Below are 20,216 nucleotides of genomic sequence, written 5' to 3'. Positions count from 1 at the left end.
TAATTGCCTCCTCATCAAACTCCAGACAGCTGCTTTCAGAAGTCCATTTGCTGCTTCGCCTCTGTCAGCCCAGGCAAACATTTCAGAGGCGGACTCTCACTGCTTCATGTGGAGGGGGGGAGGGGGAGGGGGGGGGGGGGGGGGGGGGGGTAAACAAAAAGATCAAGTCTCCTCACACACAGTCAGTCGGGGAAGGACGCTCACTGAATCCACACTGAGGATGAATGATGAGTGGAACGTGGAAAGAGACCACACTGAGGGAGAGGGGTGTGTGTGTGTGTGTGTGTGTGTGTGTGTGTGTGTGTGTGTGTGTGTGTGTGTGGCGGGGGGTGTGACTGCACTCTGTCGATGTTCTGCTGGATTCGATAAATGCTGAGAGGAAACTGCCGTTCGTCCGGTCGGCTTCAGATTAGAATAGAGTAACTTCATTCATCCCAGAGGGGGATTCTGGGACCAGGGGATGAGAGCGCCGTGTCGGGTTCTCCATCCACGCGCAGGGAGCAGTGCCTTGCTCACAGACACTCCATCATGTTTTGGATTCAAACCTGCGACCTGAAAGTGACAGGCAGCCTCTGCACGGACCGGCCCGGCCTCCCGCCCGGCTCTGCTGCAGGCAGGAGGCCGGATGAGAACGGCCCGCAGACATCAAAGGGAAACGTGACGTGCACGAGAACGTGCACGGGAGGCAGGCTCTAATCTCCGGTCCAGAGCGAACAAACAGCAGCTCCTTATGAAACGCTGTGACTCTGCATTCCTTTGACCTACAGACCGAGGTTCCACCTGCCTCCTCCACGGCCCGGCCCGCTCGCCGTAATCCGGGTTCATCCCGGGGACAGCGCCGAGGTCGAAGGCAGACCTCCAGCACCATATATGGCCGCTCGCTGAGGACGCGCCGTCCTGCTAACGCCGGAGAGGTCCATTTCATTTACAGGCGGCGTCCAAATGCATTCTGGACGATCTGATTGCAGTTTGATGGCACATCACCGCAGAACGCCGCGGACGTTAGCGCGCCCGGGAAACAATGAAGACAGAGCCGGGGACGCCGCCGCCGCGCACGAGGGTAAATGAAAACACATCGGCCGTCCATAAACAGCTGCTAATGGCCGGAGCAACCTCCAAATGTGTGACTGGGAGCCGGGAGCCGGTTCTCCGAGGACAGCGCCGCCACATCCGGGGCTGACTTTGATCTGCTCCTCCTCAAGTCCTCATCAGCTGGGCTGCTGCAGGACCCGGAACCCGGTCCGGGGGGGGATCGAGCCCAGAGGTCCTGGTAGAGGTCCTGGTAGAGGTCCTGGTAGAGGTCCTGGTAGAGGTCCGGCCCGGCCCAGGCCCAGCAGGGTCTGGCTCCCCTCGGGGTTTCTTCGGGCAGTGGCGGCAGTGGAGCTGAACTGCTGGCAGCAGGCTGGAGCTGCAGGCGCTGGCGAAGAGAAGCGACGTGAGGAAACGGGTGGCGAGCAGCTCGGCCAGCAGCCGCCTGCTCGGCGACACAGAGGAGAGTCACTCGGTGCATTTCTGGACGCATCAGAACTGAAGGTTAAAGAAATCCGACTAATTCAGTCAGTAAGAACATCGTGGCGGTTAAACGACTTTATCCCGCTCTGTAGAGGAGATGTAGAATCAGATGTGGACAACAAGGCGCAGACGACGCAGTCACTGTTTTGAAAGCCGTGCTTCAGGCACAACACAGATTCATTTTTACTGTCATTATTAATGCTTGCCTTGATTAAACGTTGGGGTAAAACGGCGGCGGCCGGCACGCAGGAGTGTTTTTGAGCGCTGCGGTGAACTGTCCTTGAACGCCTCTCACACTGAGCCGGGCTGCTGAAGCAGCTGCTCGCCTTTAAAGGCGCTCAGACTCTCAGCAGAGGCGTCTCGCTTTCGCCTCCACACGGAGAGCCGGGGCCGCGGACGAGATTATCACCACTCAAATCCCAGCAGCGCCTCTGTCGTCCCAATCACATGTCTGGAAGGTCATTTACACCGATACGGGAATTTATTTATGCTTAAATAAGGAATAATTTGCAAAGCTTTTCCATGTCATACCTGAAGAAACACAACGTGGAGATCAGGTTCTTCCTCGTACTTCCTGATAAAGTCACATAAGTGATGCTCTGAATGCATCATGGGAAGGCTCAAGCATCGGAAAATATAAAGAAATGTTCACAAAGTATTTCTATAAATAAGTTACCTGACATTCAAAAGTTGAAGCAAATTGAGAAATGGTGAAATATGTACTGAAACGATGAGTCTGAGTCTCCTCATGTCTCTGAATATTTACAGTCATTAAGGGCGAATCGTGCAACTTGAATTACTGTGTGGGTTTGCACCAGCAGCTCTTCAGATTATTTAGATGACAGCTCTCAGCTCAGCAGGATGAGCGCTCCCGACACATCGCGATTTGGTGTTTTAATTACATGAGAGCATTTCTGTGTGTTCAGGCATGGTAAAGACACGCTGGTCTGAATGTGGCTGCATTCATGCAGAAACCTAAAGAAGCTCATGATAACCGAAGGAAGCCGTTCTAACCTTTAAAGTCAGTAAAACGGGAGTAACTGCATCAGTGTGTGTGTTTTATGTTGAGTATACACACTGAGATGTGTGTCTCTCGGGACCTGTTAATGTCCTCCTCCTCCTCCTCCTCTTCATGTTTCCCTCCCATCCAGCTGAATTCCTCTAAAACGAGGGTTTTAGCTCCTGTTCCTGTCAGGAGGCGAGCCTGAACTCATCAGCCTGCCAGTCGAGACGGAGGGCAGAGAAACCCTGGAAGGTTCTGGACGCAGCAGGAGCTTTACTTTGTGAATCGGCTCCATGTCTCAGTGACCTCTCGCTGTTTTCACAAACGCCGTTATGCATACAAAAACCTGCACGTGCACGTGCACGCGCACGTCATTTCACAAGCCCACATCTTCCACCTTCATACATAAAACAAGAGGCGGAAGCTTCCCGACGAGCCGGCTCGAGGCTGAGCGGACGCCTGATGTCCCCCTGCGTCTCTCCCACAGACAAGTGTCCTCCAGTCCGTCTCCGCTCGGCGTCCTGGAGAGACGGCGCTCTCCGGTGTCTGCCTGGGAGCTTCAGACGGCCCGGTAGGAAGGAGCGCTTTGACGCCTTCTCTGCCGCGGCGCCGCACGGCCGACCCCAGGTAAACCCAACCTGATGATGGCCGTGCCCCGCAAGGCGGACAGCTGTTGACCGACACATGTCCAGGCTGCCTGCGTCTCGCATAACGAGTGAAATGCCTGCGTGATCGCCGCCCGCCGCCGCTCAGCACGCTCCCGGAGTGGAGAACATGGTCGAGCTGCAGAAATGTGCGGGACAACAAACACGGGACGCCCGCTGAGCGCCGAGCAGCCGCCAGCCAAGAGGAAGCGTTTCATCAGGAACTAAACAACAGCGTTTCCATCCGTCGCGCTTCAGTCCTGCAACTTTTCCCAAAAGAAACAAACAAGAAGAGAGATATCTGTTTGCAGATCAAACACTTACCAGGCCGAAAAAGCTGCAGGATTAACAAGCTTTCAAACCCGGCGATGACAAGTGCAGCCATGGATCCTTTTTATTACTTCCAGCATGCTGGCAAACTTGTAGCGTTTGCCAAGAGATAAGAAAACAGCCCTCTCCGCTCTTATTTCTGCTTTTTTTTTACCCCCTGCCCGGGTATCTGCGGTGCTGCGTTATCCAACATTCACAGCTCTGAAGTGTTTGCTCTGGAAGTTGGCACACTCGGTAACGGCAGAGGACAAAGCGAAACACAGCGCTTCATTTCGGAGCAGATAGCAGCCAGTCCCCGTCTGCTGGGGACTCGGGCTGGAGGGTCGAGCACGGGAAGGTGAAACTCCTCGCCGTGAAGAGCTTTTCACGGCTCCTCGGGATTCCTCTCAGCTCCTTCTCCTGCAGCCAGTCTGCACTTCGTTTCAGAGTCAACCCCACAGACGTCAGATTTCTTCTTCTCATGGTCACTGTCTTGGCTGAATTGTGTCTGATCAGACGATCAGATTGACCCGTTTACATGAACACTGAACCAAGTCATGGGAAAATGGTGCCGGTTCATACGCATCAGCCTGACGCAGTTCAGTGGATCAATCCCATAATGCTTTGCAGTGTGACGGCTCTATCTGAGCTAGAGACAGGAGCTGACCAGGTAATGTCTCTGAAGCTGTTCCCTGACAGGAAGCTTCAGTCGGTTCAGAGGAAGCAGGAAGAGACGAGCTGAGACGTTCTCCAGCGTGTCCCGGGCTGGACTGACGTCTCAGAGCTGGTTATCGCTTCCTCATCAGATATCAGCGCCTTGTCTGTCTTTCAAAAGCTGCACCTGCTGCTCCCATCCTGACACTTCCCGATAAACCAAACAATTTCACAGCGATCGACCTCCTCTGAAAGAAGGCGCCGCCATTAAACTAGGTCTACCACAAAGACAGGAAAACTGAAGCTCTCGCTCACTTTTTCAATATGTTTTTCTCTCTGCTTCATGAACTCTCTGATGTTTCACTTCTGAAATAACATTCACTCCAGCAAGGTGTCAAACTTGGCAAAACTGCGACTGCGACACATCCAGTCCTGCTGGGTCTCCGGCAGTCTGCCGCCGTCTGCCGATACCCGCCTGTATGGGCGCACGGTAATTTGTCAAGGCATGAGCAGCTCTTGTAAAACTTTCTCTGACATGGGAAATGGGAATATGAAACAGAAGACGTTCATAAATATGCAATGGGTGTTCTTAGCGCTGACATCGCCACCGTTTTCCCGTACAGATGCGACGCGGTTTGATTCAGCCGCACAAAGCACGGCGCCGACGACGGCGAGGATCTGCGGAGCGGTACAGTCAGCCAGGACGACTGTAATCAGCTCGTCCCGCCTCGGCTCCGGGATGATTAATTGATCCGTCAGTTAATCAAAGCAGACATCCTGCGTGAGCTTTAATCACATTAATCAGATTTCTGCGCGCCCCATGCTATGAGGCCACTCTCAGACCCGCGGGGATCGCTTACTCGTTTCTTTAAACTGTTTTCCCGACCTGCCAACTTTTATGCACATCAAACTCGGCGGATGTGAGATGTGGCGCACATGAAGGGAGAAGCCACGGCGTCCTCACATCACAGCCAGTCCAAAAACTAATAAATAAACAAATACATGGAGTTGGCACACAGACCCGGCCGGTCCAGCATGCTCTGGTGAGGCATGCTGGGAGAAGCTCTCAGTTAGCAGTCTGGCCTGGTCTGCAGTTAGACGGTTAACAGTCCAGCTGATGGAGCCTCCAGTTCCCCCGCGGGACCTCCAATCACTGGCGTCGATGTCGCTCAGCGTTCTGCACGCTGTGCAACAAGGTCCCCCGGGGCCGGCCGGAGGTGTCGCCGACCTCGACCAGCGTTCGTCGTTAAAGTAGCGGCTCTCCTCCTTGTTGCCGTTTAAGTGGTTTACACGCTGCTCGGGGAGGCGGCTGGTATCCGAGCCGCCCCGGTCCTCCGGGAGGGAGGCCAGGTTGTCATGAAAGAGCGTTTTTGATAAATCTGGTTTTGTGATGGAGGCAGTCACGCTGCGGGACCAGTCCCAAGCCTCCCCGCCGGGATTAGATAACACAGCAGAATCCGCACCAACCAAACTGCTTTGAAGAGTTGAACGGTGTTTTATAAGCAGGTTTCTGTTCATGGAAGAAAAAGAAAGACCACAAAAAACCAAAAAGCTCCAACTGAGAAAAAGTGAGTTAAACTGTGCTCAGAGAGACAACAACAGTGGTTCATTAGTACCTGTCCTAATTTAAGACTCCTTTCAAAGTGGCTCTGAGGTCTCGAGGGCCTCTTCACTGGATGAGCACGAGTGATTGACTCCACATGTATTTTTATCTTTCTGCCTTTTGAAGCTTTGGAAAGTTGCGGTGTTTAAGCCGGAGCCTGAGAAACCCGAAGCTCCGGGTGACGACTGAACGCCACATTTTCTCTGGTAATGTTGGTTTTTTAAAATGTTTTCCATCGTTTATTCCAGTTTGGATAAATGAACATTCAGTTTCACGTCACACTCCTCCATCACCATCTCATTCACAGCTAGGAAGGACACCGAATCCGGTACTTTTACAGGTACCGACTGAATTCTGTCGGTTCTACCGAGCACCGACTCACGTAAAGTCAATCGGTCCCATGTTTCAGTACCTGAACGCATCCTGGTGACGGTAAGGGAGTGGAAGAGTGGGGATTTTCAATGCTGGACCTGAATGCAGCACAAGAGCGTAACGAGCTCAGCAGAAAGTTTGACTGTACTTTAGGATAGGATGCAGATTGCGCCAGCTGTGGTGGGAAAACTTCTAGTCGTTGGCAACTCCTGGTTAAGAAGGAGATTTTTTTCTCCAGTTGAAATGAATTATTACATTTATTACCATATAAACACAAAAAAAGTACTGAAAACTGATACCACTGAGTACCGGTACTGATTCCCAGATACTGGCTACTGATACCGTTATCTTCTTCTCGTTGTGTATTTATGTCTCACGTTGCATCTTCTGTTTACAGTTTCCTTTTCAGAAAAGTTGCACTTTTACCTGGAAACGTTTTGCAAACGACGTCTGTTTCCATGGAAACGGTGAAGCCACTATGGCGGTCTACGGCGCTCACAGCTGAGAATCTTCATATGGTTCAGAAACCTGGAGGCTGACCCCGTTAATGACGCAGAAATCTTAGGTTCTCGCTGGCTTGGTTCCAAACCGCTCCTCTCATTATGTCCAGAGGGCGATCACCGACTGCCTGAAGCCGTTTTCCAATCGTCTCACGAGCACCAAAACTAGTTTCGATCCTACGAAAGCAATACTGTTTCAGCTGGAAGGACTGATCGCCACTGAAACCACCAATCACCCAGAACACGGCGCGCTGGGCGCTCCGAAATCCACACACATCTACAACCTTATTTGTCAAACTCACAGCGAAAAGTCAAGAGTCAATCACCGCGCTGCAGCCGTTGTTTTTCACACCGACACACTAATTTTCCCCCGCCGGTGGTGCGGCGGCCGGCTGTCAGGAGGCAGAGCGGCGCCGAAGCAACGCGCTCGTTTGCCGCCGTGGATAAAAACACTGCCGAGTACAGTAAAGAAATGATGAGCTTTTGATTGCCGATATTACAGCGTTAACATTTCCCCGAAGAGGCCGCGCTAGAAAAACCTCAGAATGCCTCAGGATATCCTTAAAAAGAGCAGGAACACAGATGAGCCATATGATTATGACCACCCAGTGCTGAGCTTGGTTCAGTCGTCCCGGATACTCAGACCGCCACACCACTTTGTATGCTTCTGAAACGAGGAGGAGAAACCGTTCTCTTGCTTCCTGATAGGTTCCACTGATTAACAGGCTATAATGAAGAGATGATCTGTTCCTCACTCCACCTGTCACTGCTTGTAATTTTATGGTTGATGGGTTTCATTCTGTTCTGATCACCAAGCTTTAAAGTTCCCTTTGGTATTAAACTCCTCAGACTCCGTTTGCACACGCTGTGTTGTTCATACTTAATATTCCACGGCGTGCGTCTTCGTCTCGCCAATGCACGGTTGTAGCTACATTTCTATTTTATTAGGCTGTCATTTTCTTTCATTCTTGGAGATATTTATACGGTTTGGAATTTAATTTGGTTTTAAATCATGCACCTGCACCAAAACAAATCCTATCAGGAGCAGAAACTTCATGACATACAACCAGAGAGGAGATGTTTGCCATTGAGGAGGCGGGGATTGCTATTCAATCAGTTCAATTTATCGGTGAAACTACCGCTTCCTGATCAGTGATCAATGACTGATCTGCTTTGATCGCTTCGCTGGTTCCCATCTCTGAATGACTTCTGAAAAACCTGCTGCACTAAACACTGCTCATCATTTTCAATAGAAACACAGTTTTGTAAATGTTTTAAACAAAGTAATGATTATTTCAAGGCTATCAAAAGGTCCAGATACCGTTCCAGAGATGATCAATGATGAATTGATTTCACTTATAGTGTTTTTCTGCTGATCCGTCTATCCAACGACTGACAACAGACCAATCAATACATCCTAACGCCGACTGATCTGTTCATCCGACGAACCATCGGTCATCCAATCATCCATCAATCAATCCAATAAAGTGGAGCCAGTCCTTCTCGGAACATTTTCAGGAACGCTGCATTTGGCCGTCTGCTGCTCGGACATACAGAACTGACAGCAGGTTCTGGACGGACGCTCGGCTGTCCCCCAGTGAGACGGCACGCTCTGCCGAGTCAGCAGGAACCAGGGGTCAAAGGTCAGACGCCACTGTAACAATGATCCTCCACCCGAGTGCAGAGCGTGGAGAAAGTGACTGGAGGAACCGCGCTCGGTGAAAGGGAGGATTTTCAGTCCCCAGTAAAAAGTGGAAGTGGATTCTGCTGTTTCCACTGAAGTGAGAAGTTGATTTCATGATTGATGAGGCAGGAAGGAGACGGGTCGGCAGCAGGTGGATTGATGAGCGGAACACTGGCAGGATGAAGAACGCCGGCCGCTGTGAGGCAGGCGGAGCGTGGCCCGGAGCGCCGGATCGCTTTGAAGCCGCGCTGAGGTTTGGAAAGTCAGATTATTTGAGGGAGACAGTGGAAGGAGTGCAGCCGTGAAGGATTGGGCCGGCCGAGGCTGTGGCAGGCTGCGGCAGCGGCGAGAGCTGGACCGCTGTCTGTGGGTGTATTTTTAGCGGAGTCGGCCTTGACGGATTGTTTGAGCAGACGGCGGCGGCGAAAACACGACGCTCCATTTGAACGTATGTTAGAAGCTTTGTTTGGAGCTCATCGACCCCCAAACACAATGTCTCATCCCCCTGGATTTAAGATGCATTTATGACAGAGTTATTTATCATATTCCAAGATCTCCTATCAGGTGAAATTTGGGATTTAAATTTAAAACGATGGGTTTCCATTTGAAACGCGTGAGTCTGTTTGGCCTGTGACGGACGGATGGCCTTCTCATTTCTGCAGCCATAGATTATCTGCAGCACCCCTCATCCCAAGATAAAGCCAGGAAATGAAGTCCACAGTCCCCGTGAAGTCCCTCTGAAATGGCAGGTTTAGGAACAGCGCAGTCCAGCAGCGTCAGCCAGCCCTTCAATCAGCAGCGTTCGCTTTAACCAACACAAATACAGAGAGTCGTCCGTCTATTAATAAAGAAAAGAACTAATTCAACCCAAAAGTTTACCTCAGTTAACCAATCTGAAGAGATAACTGAGAGGAATCCATCAATTTCCTGCCTCAATTAGAGAGAGAACACTCACACAGTGGGAAATTTAGTTAAAACTCAACAACCTGAAAAGGCTTTCAGGACAGTTTTCTCCGGAGGAGCAGCATTTTCATTCTCTTTCATGTGGAACAACCCTCCTCTGGGGTGGAAAATTGAAATTTTAACAGTAGCAAATCACTGTCTTCGCCTTCCTCTTGTTTTTCCGCGCTCTTCCTTCCCTTGTCTAATGTAACAGTAATTTGACGAAGCGGGACGCGGAGCATAAACAGCACGGCCAAACCGGCGGAGGTTACGACCAGCAGAGGCAGGAGACGCTCGGCTTTAACTGAGGGAGGAACACAAAGCGCCGCACTAATTCACTTATCGATACCGGGTCTGCATGCAGCGACATCGAGAGAGGCCGGGAAACCAGAAGCGCTGCAACAACAAAGACGCTGGACAGCGAGCGTGGAAGACGTCATGTGCTGCAGATGGTGAAGCGACGACGGCGAGGCTTACAGGACAGATGGCTCGGGTCACATCCGAGGTTCAAACCAGACCCGAGCAAAACCAGGAGCGAATCAGGAGGGGTCAAGGTGCAACTGTTAGTGAAATGAGGGCTTTGAAGAGGCTGAACATCAACGCATCACTGATATTTTCAACCAAGGACGGAGAAAACGTCTCCGGAGCGTCACCCCCGGATGGTGTTTTGGGTCGTCTGGAGCAGGAGATTCAGAAGAAGGACGATCAGCTGCTGCCATCAGAATATCTGCAAATTACTGTACATGGGAACGATCAGCGTCTGGAAAACACTGGCAACGCCGTGACTTTCTGAAGCAGTTCATACAGCCTGACAGCATTTTCTCCACTGTCAGTGGAACACTGAACTGAGTAAAGTTTAATCTGGACTCCTGTTTCTGCCAACACAAGAGAAAGAAAACAGTGTTGGTGTTATATGCTGCAGATTCAAGTGGTAGAAAAAACTCTGCAATAAAATATTTTTTAAAGTTATTTCTGTTCTGCATTTGTGTTGCAGCTTGTATTTCATTTTATTATTTTCTTTTATTTCTTATTAAGAGCAGTGAGGCCGCTGACAGTGTCTGTAAAGGTGGGAATGATCCAGGACTGTGGCGTTCTGCTGAAATTTACTGCCGAGGCGAGTGTGAGCCCGGAGTCAGTCACCGGGGCTTTACCCTCGTACATCACAGGTGACAGCCGTGCTTCACTCTTAAAACACATTTATTTGTGTGATCTGCAGGTGAAGTGGCTCGGAGGGGAGCAATGTTTCCATCACTCCGACTGATTAGAATGATTTAACAAAAAGACAAAGACACCAGGAAGGGGGGGAATAACCTCCTCCCCTCCAGGAAACTGCATCTTTTACACACCGCAATAAATTTGTCTTAGTAACTGTTTAATAACCTGAGAACGCAGGAATCTTTGCTTCTGTGTTCAAACACCAAAGTCAGTGTATTTGTGGTATTTTGAGTCAGTGGTTGACTCCCTGAGACGATATTAGCACATCCTATAGGTGTGGCGTGCTGAGCGAGCGAGGCGTCAGTGAGGATGACAGATGTTATTAGGGCTCTGCTGCCATTCCATATCTGATCCCAGGAGCTGCCTACAGGATAAAGCTGGCTTCACTCTATTCTATTCAATCATTTCTGTACTGTCACCAAATCCCTGCAGACAACACAAATCAACAACACGTTCGCCCGTCTCCCCGACCTCTGTCCCGGCCGGGCAGAGCAGCCATTTCGTTACAGAGACAATCTGATCGCATCAGTCGGAAAGCAGATTCTGACAGGCTGTGCAGGAGCGTGCTGCTACAAACCACACGAAACAAAAGCTGATCGACCGATCTGTGTCAGGCAGCAGGCGTGCGTTTTACAGAATGTCTTCGATCAGTGACTCCGGGGCGATTGCATCTTAACTGCAATACTTCAGCGGCAAAGATCACCGTGCAGTGACCAGAGTCTGCAACTGAAACACAAACTGCTGCAGCTCAAAAAATGCAAAAGCTACAACACAAACACAAAAAGATGAGACACAAATATAAAAAAGCCGCAAAGCAACTGCAAAAAGCTGCAATACAAATAAAAAGAGCTGCAACTCAATAATGCAAAAGCTGCAACACAAATGCAAAAATCTACAATGCAAATACGAAAAGCTCCAACACTTATGCAAAAAGCTGTGATACAAATATAAAAAGATTAAACAAATGCAAAAGGCTGTAACACTAAAATAGAAAAATCTGCAAAGCAACTACATAAAGATGAAACACAAACGCAGAAAAAGGTAACACAAATACAAACTGCTGCAATTGAAAAATTGCAAAAGCTGCAACACAAAACAAAAAGATGAGACACAAATGTAAAAAGCTGCAAAGCAACTGCAAAAAGCTCCAACACAAACACAAACAGCTGCAACTCAAAAATGCAAACGCTACAACACAACAACAAAGAGGTGAAACACAAATGCAAAAAGCCACAACTTAAACGCAAAGTCTACGACGCAGCAGCCGATCCACTGAACCCTGTCAGACAGCAGACGTGTTTCACACAGCGTGTTCGGTCAACGACCCGAGGCCATCGCATCTTAATGACAGCAATAGTTCCGTGGTGACGATTATCAAGCAGTGACGACAGTCTGCAATTTCAGTCTGGTAATTTAAGAAATCATGGCCAACGCCGGCAGCGTGAGAGCGGAGCCTTTCCCTGGTTTTGCAGGCATAAATCATTCAGTGCGAGAGATTCTCAGATCCTTTGTTTTCTGACAGAAACCGACTGCATGTTATTGTTCTGCACAATATTCCCCATATCACTCCAGAACGAGTGTTTTTAGAAATATTGCCTTTATATCCACTGCACCACAAAACATTAATTATTGACATGAGGATTTTCAGAAAAAACACATGAAACGCGGCGCTGAAGGAGCCACTGGGCTGGAACATGTAGGCCAATCAATATTAACAATATTCAGAGGAGAGCAGTGACCTTTGGTTCCAGTCACCTTTGGCATATTATGCTGTTGAATGAAGACCTCGTCCTTTCATGCTTTCTGCTTCAGTGGAATAATTACATTTCCATTCATTAAAATGAGCGAACCTGTTGGAATAATAATAAAAAAAGCTGTCTTTCAGCTTCAGCTGAATAATTACATCCTGCTCATTAAAGTGAGAAAAGCTTGTAAAATCATTGCCACGGTGTCATTAAGCTCCAGCATGAACGCAGCAGGATGTGTTTTCACATATATTCACATATCACTACATAACAAGCAGAGGGAATATCTTTAATTACACCGGAGGTCGCCGTCTCCTCACAACGGAAAAATGGAAGCATCTTGTAATCAATTAAAGCATCAACATTCATGGAGTTCAGACGACGCGTCCTGGTGACTGTTGATGCTTCCGCCGTCAGAACGAAACACGACACGCTGATTGTGGTAACGGCCAAAAAAACCCGTCTGTGTGCAAATAGCGACCTCTAGAGGCTACGATTATTACAACAGGAGAATCTCACTCATATTTATAAGGTGAGGTTCGAACTTGTTGCAGTATTTACTGCGTCACATGATAAGATGTGTTGACTACATGCAAATATGTGATCATATTTCAGTATGTCAGTAACCGTTTCCCATCATCCTTCACTACGCTAACGCACTGAATCCGTCTATAAACCAGCTCAAAGTGCTTCCAGCCTGTTCAAACTCATCCGGCTGTGATCTGAGAGCTTCGTCACCTGAAAATGTCAGTGGAGTCATGAAAACCTTCAGCCACCAGGCAGCTTCCTAACGGGGTTATCTGATACCCTAACGGAGTGAGTCGTCGGCGTACAGCTGTTCAAACGCATGAGCTGATCTAATATTTCTTCATTTGCCTGGAGTGAGAAGTCATTTCCGCACTCACACTTCTGCACGCTGGTTCTCATTCCATGTTTCACAACAAATCACATCTCTCATGAAAAGCATTACGACTCTCTGTTGGAGGAACGAGACAAATAGGGACACTGGCAGAGGTCAAGTGTTAATCACAGCCCACGGCGTCAGAAATAAAATCTCATAAGTACTCTGCTAAGCAGAGCGTCTATCAGCAGCTCGCACCGCCGGGGGAATACTCCGGTTAAATGTACACTGACGACACAAAACATGAGGCTTATCTTTAATTAGCTGCATTATGTTAATCACTGCAGACACAACAAATACATGCAAACATGTTTTTCACACATCACAACAGTTCAAAGAGACGCTGCTGAAAGAGGAAACTTCTGTGGATGAAAGGCTGAACACACGTTGGAGGGAAGGATTGTGGGTCTGTTGTTGACTGAAGATAATTCAGTTTGAGTCACACCTGATCACTAAAACAAACATCTTGATTTGTTCTATTTGAAGAAAAAAAAAAACAATTTCTCTTTGTTCAGCCTGAGGCCAGCAAAGAGGACCATCAGACCAGGAGGACCCAACACTGACCACCTTTACTTAGGGCTGCACGATCATGGCCAAAATGATAATCCCCATTATTTTTGTCAATATTGTAATCAGGATTATTCGTTATGTTAGATAAAACATACCTTTTAATTGCATTTTTTTTAAAACAAACAAGTCTTCAAATTGAAGACGTGCGTCTTCAGCGACGTCTGGCGTGTATGTGCACATCATGGAAGACGTTTTAATTCCAATCTAAACAACTATCCACTCTGTGGCTGCTGTCTTTAATCACCAACTTGCTAAAGAAACTGTCTTTTAAAACAAGAATGTGTGTGAAATGTGGAAAGTACATTATAATAAATAATTTGAATTCTGTTTTGCCCGCAATTTAGGACCATTTAAATGTTGTGAATGATCGCTTTTCCTTAGAAACGAACATATAGAAGCCCCGACTGTGAATATTTACAAATGTTTGATAAGACCTCAGATCTGACAAGAGCCGGATTGTGACTTTGGAACCTGAACGCCTCACAGCTGCCGCATCATAACTCCTGTGAACAACAAGATGAAGATAAAACAACAACAGAACAGTAAACAGCCACGCTGAAGCCAGAAATTAAACCTACCAGAACCATGTTTCCCTCGTCTCCAGGCCGCCGCTACGCCGCTCAGATCCTTCCTCTCAGACCTGAACTGTCCGTTAATACCATCCTTTCCCGTTCTGTCCCAGACGCTCAGCGGTTGAATCTTCTTTCCACCGTCTCAGAAGTTGAGATCGCATCCCGTCGACTGATGTTAGAGCACGAAGGAATCGTTCAAATCCAGCTAGTTCGTCGGTGGCTAACAGCTAAGCTAACAGCTGACTGAGACGCCAGTGGCGTCTGTCAGCAGCTACTTTTACGAAGTGTCCCTGAACGCAGCACGGAGCTGCACGGTGCAGGTAGTTCTCTGAATCAGAGGGTTCCAGGCGTTCCACAGGTAATGAAGGCGGTTCAGGAGGAGCCGGATGCTGACAGGTTGATGGACGGAGCTACTGCCTACGTGAAGCAGCTGCCTCAGACTCTCCAAATCATCTGGCGGGACAGATAAGTGGCATCGGGCTGCCAGTTGCCGACCGCTGCAACCTCGGTCGCCCCCTGGTGGTTGGCTGACTATTGGGTTAGAAAGTCCTTGATTTAAAGGTCTAATACAGGATTTTCTCGAAAAGACGAAGCCAAACGTCTGTTACTCACTTTTTGAACAACGCCATGCGCCAGACCATCGCCCGGCTCTCCTGCTTCTCCCAGGAAACGCGGAAGCGTGCGAGCGCGACCTCCTCTTCTCCGGCGTGCACGGCTCTGTTTACAGTTTCTGCGATCCGCCTCGCTCATAAATAAAGCTTGTTTTCCGAAACAGTTCCAGTTTCATTATGTCAGACTCGCCATCGGTCAGTACTAGCTCAGAAGCTCACGGCTACATAAACACTCTGAATGCGCAGAAGGGAGAAGCTGATTGGGCGCAAGCACGTAGAACCGCCTTACGAAAGCAGCTCGTCAGAATGATTGACAAACAGACCCACCAATTATTTAGAGGATCCACCCGGAAATCAAAATCCTGTATTACACCTTTAACATGAAACAGAGCCAATTTTTCAATTGTAAAATCGCCGCCGATCATCTCAATTTAATCGATTCAGCCAAAATCGTGATCGTGATCAAAATTCAATAGATTGTGCAGCCCTACCATTACTCACCAAAAACCAGCTTAATGCTGGCATGGACCACAACAGACACCAGTATCAGACCACCATAGACCAGCATCAGAACCACTGTAGACCAGCAACAGGACCAGTGCAGACCAGCATCAGATCACTATAGACCAGCATCAGGACCACTGTAGACCAGCATCAGAACCACTGTAGACCAGCAACAGGACCAGTGCAGACCAACATTAGGCCACTGGAAACCAGCATCAGATCACTGTAGACCAGCATCAGAACCACTGTAGACCAGCATCAAGACCAGTGCAGACCAGCATCAGATCACTATAGACCAGCATCAGGACCACTGTAGACCAGCATCAGGACCACTGGACAGCAGCATCAGACCACTATAGACCTGCATGAGATTACTATAGACCAGCATCAGGACCACTATAGACCAGCATCAGGACCAGTGCAGACCAGTATCAGGACCACTACAGACCAGTATCAGGACCACTATCGACGGCCATTTAACCAATAGAGGTCATAATAAACCGGTCAGTCAGGTCACATGGTGGAGCAGCGGTTTGCATCCCGCTTCACACTGAGGGACCCTGGTTTGATTCTGGTGATAAGGCCATTTGCATGTTGCTCCTGCTCGCATCACTGACAAAACTGTATCGAAGTATTTTTTTTTCTTTCCTCTCTTCTCCTTCATGCTGCAGTCGACACAGAAGTGACGCTGAATAAAGCTTCACTTAGAGTCACATTATTTGTATTAATCTTTAATGGCTGTTTTTATTACAGTGGTTTATTACAGGGGAAACTTTGCATGATGCGCTTCTCAGCAATTCCTGCATTGATAAAATATACATTCTCTGTTTTATTAGACTTTCCGGCCGAGCCGGCAGCCACACTAGTTTTTAGTAATTTGTGTGAAAATGCTGGAGCGCTGTTGGTGTTGGTTGATGTTTTTTTTTTCTTGCAGTCCTCAGTGTAACCTTCTCCATGTAGAGCTCCCTGATGCCGCGCCACAATCAGCAGGCTGCAGCCCGCGGCACCGCTCCTCCTGATCAGGTCATTAATTAAGCAAATTGATTGATTGCTGAGAAAAGGGCGTCGATGTCAGACGCGCCCGTCGACAGGCGTGAGGAAAGCGTGTGAAGCTGCAGCTGCCAGTGGAGCGGGTCTGAGGATTCAGGCGGTGAACGGGAAGCCTGGCAGGTGATCAGGAAGAGGCGCCGGCGCCGCGACATTGCCCTCTTGTATTAGTTTCCACTTTCTTATGTCGCCAGGATGCGCCTATATGCAGACGACACCCTGACAAAGCGTGCCGAGTCCCACCCAATATGTCAACTACATGGTTTTCTGCAGTTCTGCCGTTACCGTGGAAACGGACATCGCGTTTGAAACTTTTCTGAAACGAAAATGCAAAAATGACGGAGGAATACGCTTTTAGCTTTCAGAGAGGCGATCTTCACTTCAGCAGGTATGAAAGAAAAGTAAAGAAAAACGCATTAACTCCCAGACGGTATCGACGGTGGTTAATTAAAATTAATTCTGTAAATAACTCGATTAAATGCAACAACAGAACTTTTGCCAAAACTGAAGATTTAATCTAATTTACACTTCATCAAATGAAAAATCCTATTTTAGTAGCAAGCAAAGCAGGCTCGAGCATCATGTCTTTACAATAATCTATTATTGGGAAAAACAAATTTACACAAAACCCAGTCCTAGTTTCACACTGCAAGCTGACTTCTCTCCACATTTCCTCCGATAGCTGACCCTGGATCAGCTCAGTGAGCACACAGGACGTTCACCTGCAGCCCCCACACGTCTGCCTCCAATTTGCTGCCTGTGGATCGGTGGAAGTGTGCCAGCAGTGACCGATGGCTACCAATCAGCTCGCAGCCTGCACTGGGCAAACATCCCAGATAAATAGAAATAAAACACACACACACACACACACACACACAAGAACATGCAAACTCCTCATAGAAACAACCAAAGACAAGAATCCACCTGGGGCACTTCTGCTGTGAGCAGGAGCTCGAACCACTTCACCACAGCGTCGGTCAAGCTGCTGAAAACCATCAAATCCATCTGTTGTTCACACTTTTCTGAACCGTCGTGTTTTCACTTCACGTGAACGGGGGTCATGGCGTTGCCTGTTGTTCACCTGCCTGCCACTTGTTGGCACTAAAGAGAAAAGCATGTCCACGTGTCCACACGTCCAGCGTCCCTGAAGGGTCTCCAGGCTTCAGGAAGTACAGAGAGGCTGAAAACCCAGACCAGAGTGGACAGGAACGTTCTGAACAAATATAGCCACGCAGTTATTTATATCTGAGTATTTGGAACTACAGGAAATGGAGTGAGCAGAGGGAAGAGAGCGGATTGAGATTCCACGAGGAGATTCATCACGACGCTATTAGAGGGGAAAAAAAAGACTTTACTTTCATTCTTCATCACTTCTCTCGGGGATTTTGATGCCTCAAAGTAGGACAGTCCGTCCTTCTGTTCTACGGAATGTGTGATATTATAAGAGCGGTGAATCAACGTCTGAATATCCTGCGACGGCTTAACGGCGAGGCCGACGAGTCAGCCGGACGGATTACCGCCGTCACCTCGAGAGAGACGAGCACCCCGAAAGCACGCTCTGGAGCAGGGGTTAAATATGAGGCCCGCGGGCCAAAACCGGCCCGCAACGAGCTGCAGTCTGACCAAACCAATGACAACAAGTGAAAAAGCCGAACTTCTTCTGAGTGAGACTTTTCCTGAAAACTTGAACCTTGCTGTGTAACAGGGTGAGTGTGTAAGAAGCTTCTCCATTTCGCCGTCGGTTCATGTTTTAAAGTCTGTCCTCTCCAGACGGGTTATGGTCTCACGCCACAGGACGCCACAGGACGCCGCGCTCCCCGCGGCAGCCTGCCATCCGGCTCCCGCTGTGCCCGTTGCACCATGCACGCCCGCCCCTCCTCCCCCCAGCCGCAGTAATTAACCCATTTCCCCTTTTCTAGGTCTGCGTCGCCCTCGCAGTCCTGTGCAACGTTTTGTGTTTCCAGGAGGAACACCCTGGAAGGTGAAGCAGGCGGAAAGCGAGCGTCCGGCGCCGTGGCGCAGTGGGCCCGGCCAGGGCGCCGCCGGCCGCAGACGTCACCGCCGGGAGCACATTAATATGGATTTGTGTCTGACACAGATGTCTGGTTCCCGCTCGGCCGGTTCACGACCCGCAAAGTCAGCGCCGGGCGTCTCATTGACTTAAAACATCAAAACGCTCCATCCCCTCACCTAAGCTTCTTACACGGCGGAGGAGCTCCGGGATCCAGGATCCAGGATCCAGGATCCACGATGGCGAGCGAGAGACGGATCCCTGGCCGGAGCCTCGCAGCATCCAGGCTGCTTCATCCAGTCATCACACGGGTTTTAAGGTCCATCATTACAAAATAAATTACAAAAAACCAACAGCAGCGTCCTGCCAGTCGGCGGAACAGTGACGAGCCGACTGGAGGTCCTGAGGGGGAAACTGATCCACTTCCTGCTTGAATATTAACGTCTTTAATGAGTTTTTTAATTAGGAATGAAAACAAACTTCTGACTGTTCAGAGGACGGTCCGCACGGAGAAGCTGATTCTTCCATTCATTTAACTCAAACACTGACGTTTTCCTGTATTTAATGTGACTTATTCCACGTCCGTACTCCATTCCTCATTTTCAACTCAGACATAAAAAATACAGTCAACATCTTACATTAGAAACACGTCACCTTTTTTCATATTTTACCAAAAACAACCGTAATGAGAGCTGAAGTCACAAACAGGGAGCGTTTTCATGGTTTTCACATTTATTCAACATTTTTCCAAAATGTTTTTAATTTCTAAATTAGCCTAAAGTTCCAACAGATCCACTGAAAAATGGATTATTCATGTTTATACAGCAGCATTTTTAAAAGATCTGTTGCCATGGAAATGGTAAGAACAATGAAAACGATGTAGTGAGCATGTTAGGCCACTAGTAGGCACTGTTGGTTGTTTTTTATTTCAACGAAGCTCCCGAGGATTACTGAGCATGTGCAGAAGAACTGCTGCGTCAACAGTGTTCAGATTAAACAAAGTGTTCTGATATTTCAGAAGACAGGCGAGCGTCTGGCGTTCCCGTTCGTCAGGCTGGAATAAAACACCGAGAATCTTCCGGCTGAACTCATCGCACCAAAACAACAGAAGTCAAGAGAAGAAATAATCTGATTTGACTCAAGATTACGGTTTGTGTGGGTCCTGACCTTAATACCCCGGAGCGGCGGCGAGGGCAGGAGCGCCGCGGAGGCCGCCGCCCCGCTCCGACGCTCCGGGCAGCCGGCCAGAGAGATCCACCGTCATCAGGAGGAACAGCAGCAGGTTTTTGGGAAAAAGGCTATTTTTCATTTTCTTAAAAGGTGGTTTATTGACTTTTCCTGTAATATCAAAGCTGCTTCTTAAAACCCCGAGCTGAGCATCAATGGAGGGAGAAAACATTCCAGGCCCACAAATTAATTACTGCTTTTAGACCAGTTACATTCAAAACTGCGTCTGTAATGCTTTTCCCATCTAGCTGTTGTAATTTGATTAAGATTACAGATGGTGGGACTTTCCAGAAAACTGCATTTCCTCTGGACAGTAATTCCAAACAGAGACAAACTGTGATTTTGAATTTGATTAGATTTATGGGAACTAAAGCGGTTAAAACAACTCTTTGATATAATACAAGAATGTGGAGTAATTTCATTTATTGGTTAAATCCACAGTCGTCCTGCCTTTACTGAACAGTTTGTTCCTTTCCAGAACTCAGCTGACGAACTTTAATCCTGCATTTTGCTTGAGGGGGGGCGAGAGTTTCCCCCACTTTGAAAGCTGTTAGTCCATCGTTGTCATTTACTACTTGAAATTGTGACGA

At 48.5% G+C, this 20,216-nt stretch overlaps 1 protein-coding gene across 1 annotated transcript in view; it reads right to left on the bottom strand.

Annotated features, from left to right (window-relative positions):
• tmem132e (transmembrane protein 132E) overlaps positions 1-20,216 on the bottom strand; it is a 381,572-nt gene that overhangs the window by 312,739 nt on the left and 48,617 nt on the right. The gene's annotated exons all lie outside the window — the stretch shown is intronic.

The sequence above is a fragment of the Salarias fasciatus genome, chromosome 10 (genome assembly GCF_902148845.1).
Source record: "Salarias fasciatus chromosome 10, fSalaFa1.1, whole genome shotgun sequence".
Classification (NCBI taxonomy): domain Eukaryota; kingdom Metazoa; phylum Chordata; class Actinopteri; order Blenniiformes; family Blenniidae; genus Salarias; species Salarias fasciatus.
Note: the sequence above shows the minus strand (reverse complement) of the source record. Positions and strands in the feature narration are given on the sequence as shown.